Genomic DNA, 3,098 nt, shown 5'->3' with positions numbered 1-3,098 from the left:
CCCTAAAATATTGACTTCTGATCACAGCCTGAAGTAATTTTTTCCAGGACTAGAAATGAAGCTCAAGGCATTCACACTAACATATACCCCTACCACCACCCTTTTGCTTCTTTTGTTTTGAGACAGGGTCTTGCTAAAAGTTACACAGACTAGGTTTGAACTTGCAGTCCTCTCACCTCAGCCTTCCTGTACTGCTAGCATTACAGGTGTCTGCCCTTATTCCTGGATATGGCTGAACTTAATTAGCAGCTAGCATGAGACTAGAAACTAGGGATTGAACTCAGGCCCTTATGCTTGCCAAGCAAGCGCTTATTCTACTGAGCCATCTCCTGGTCCCAGCATCTCTATCTTTCTTTCTTCTTTCTTTCTTTCTTTCTTTCTTTCTTTCTTTCTTTCTTTCTTTCTTTCATTCTTTCTTTAGCGGAATGGGGGATTGAACTCAGGCCCTTGTGCTTGCCAGGGAAGCACTTATTCTACTGAGCCATCTCCCCGGCCCCTGCCTCATTTACGTTCAATGTCTGGCGGTGTGTGTGTTTGTTTGTCTGAGGCAGGGTTTCACTTTGTAGCCCAGGCTGGCCTCAAACTCACAGAGATCCTCAGCCTCCCAAGTGCTAAGATTACAACGCCTGGCTATTTATGAGGGCGCTGTTCTAGGCTTCGAATGTAAATAGTAACTGTGCCTCACCTTTACAGTGTCTCTGGGCCTGGAGAGAGCAATGAGGCCCAAGCCCAGGCAGCAGTGTGCAGGGAAGAGGTAGGGGAGACCAGTGTTTTCTGGTCTACCTAAGCAGGTCTGTACCCACTCTGCTTACTCTGAACCAAGAGCTGGCTGTAGTCGTCCTTTTTCTGTGGTTACACCAAGATACCTGTGGCCCGGCAGCCTGCACCAGTGTCTACTCCTTACCTGGCCAAGACCTTTGAAGCATCACATGGTGGTGGAGGGTGCCATGCAGCACGATGATGCCCAGCGCAATGGTGGGGTCTCTTCCTCATCTCCTGAAGCCACCAATGCCATCTCGGGCCTGCATGCTCTGACCTCACCAGAGCCCAATGACTGGCCTTTGAGCCCAATCATACCTGAACCTGGGGATGCATTCAAACTATTATAAGTAGCTGAGTTAGGTAATAATTAATATATAGTCAGATGGGGCTCTGAAGGAAGTGAATGAAAAATAACACCAGAACTGTGCCTGGAGGTGCATCTGAAGAAGAGTAGGCCTCAGAATAGAGACGCAGTGGCCAGGCCTACACTGCCTCCCTAAGGGGTAAATAATAACAGAGACTGTACTGTAATTCAGCTCCACCTGGTCCAGCAGGCCAGATAGGCATCAGTCGCCCAGGTGGGTGACAGAGCATCTAGACCCATCCCATCGCCAACATGCCTTTGTCCTTTCCACATACCCTTGCTACAGACCTCGCTTCCCTAATTGGATCAATATTAGGTAGGCGACTAGAGCCTCTTATAATCTTTTTGTAGTCTGACCTTCACTGTACCATGTTGTGACTTGGTGGCCACTCAGGACCCCTCCTGGAAATCTGAGAGCTACTCTTTTCTCCCTTATTTCCAGTAAAACGTTCCTAATTTAGTCCTTTGATGTGTGACTTCCTCAAGGTTGTGTGCTAGAACTCGGCAATTGATTATCTCTCCTTTATCAAAACCTTCCTGTAGGGATCTGTTGGTCTCACTGTGATCCACTGAACCAAGGAAAACAGCAGCAGGAATGAGGAAAAGATAGACAAGGAAGAAAGAGCTGGGTCAGGTGGTGACTACTTCTTCTTCCTCCTCTTCCTCCTCCTCCTCCTTTTTTTTAAATTTCTTTTTTATTTAGTGTGTGTGTGTGTGTGTGTGTGTGTGTGTGTGTGTGTGTGTGTGACCAGCTCAGCCCACCAGGGGGAGGGGCTGGCTGGCATGTGGTGCTGGGGGATCAAACCACGGTCCCTGTGCTCTCCCAAGCAGGTGCTTTAGACCACTGAGCCATCTCTCCAGCCCTCCTTCTTCTTTGGTGGAATTCAGGCCCTTGCATGTGCCAGGGAAGCACTTATTCCACTGAGTCATTTCCCCCAGCCCAAAGCAGGGAGGTTCTATGGACACACCCTATTGTAAGTGTAGGGAAAGCACCAGAAGGGAAATTGAGTAAGTGTGTGAATGAATGAATGAATGAATGAATGAATGAATGAATGAATGAGCAAGTAATAACATGCTTTCTCCAGCTTCATTTTTTAGGACTGTCATTGCCAGGTGTGGTAGTAGATGCCTCCTAAGGGAGAAAGGTCACCAAGGGCTCAAGGCCAGCCTGGGCTACACAGTGGGTTCAAAGTCAGCCTGAATTATGTGACAACTCTCCATTCCATCCTTTGGTGTAAGCCTTTGTACTTTATACATTATACCCAGCTCCCCATTACCTCTCTTCCTGGCCTCTTCCCTCACTGCCATTACAATGTGCCTTAAAGATCCATTTGGAGGCCTGCCCCTTAGCTCAATTGTTTAAGTGGATGCTTCAACAAAGCAGTCAGCCTCAGGTTGCTGTGGTTTGATCCCCACAACTCCAGCCAGCCAAACATGCCCTGAAGGCATTCTGAGCCAGCTTTAAAAAAAAAAAAAAAAAAAGACCCACTTCACTCTCATCTCTATTCAATTATTTATTCATTCAATAAACATTTGTTGGGAACCACCATCTTCCAGTAATTTGCCAAAAGGGCAAGAGGAGGGGAACCCAGTATATGTTCTCCAAGCCTTTTAGAAAACATGAGGTTGTTCCTTTGGCCACATACATGCGAATCTACAAAAAGGGTGACATTGTAGACATCAATGGATGGGTACTAGGGCTGGGGAGATGGCTCAATAGAATAAGCGCTTCCCTGGCAAGTGCAAAGCCTGAGTTCAATCCCCTGGTTCTGCCAAAAAAAAAAATGGATGGGTACTGTGCAAAAAAAAATGCCTCACAAATGTTACCATGGCAAAACGAGAAGAGTCTACAACGTTACCCAGCATGCTGTTGGCCTTGTTGTAGACAAGCAAGTCAAGGGCAACATACTTGCCAAACATATTATACACTCAAAAAGTCATGATAGGGGCCAGGGAGATGGCTCAGTGGAAT

This window comes from Octodon degus, unplaced genomic scaffold (assembly GCF_000260255.1).
Source record: "Octodon degus isolate 3935 unplaced genomic scaffold, OctDeg1.0 scaffold00067, whole genome shotgun sequence".
Lineage (NCBI taxonomy): Eukaryota > Metazoa > Chordata > Mammalia > Rodentia > Octodontidae > Octodon > Octodon degus.
The sequence above is the reverse complement of the archived record's forward strand: the minus strand, read 5'-3'. Positions refer to the sequence as shown.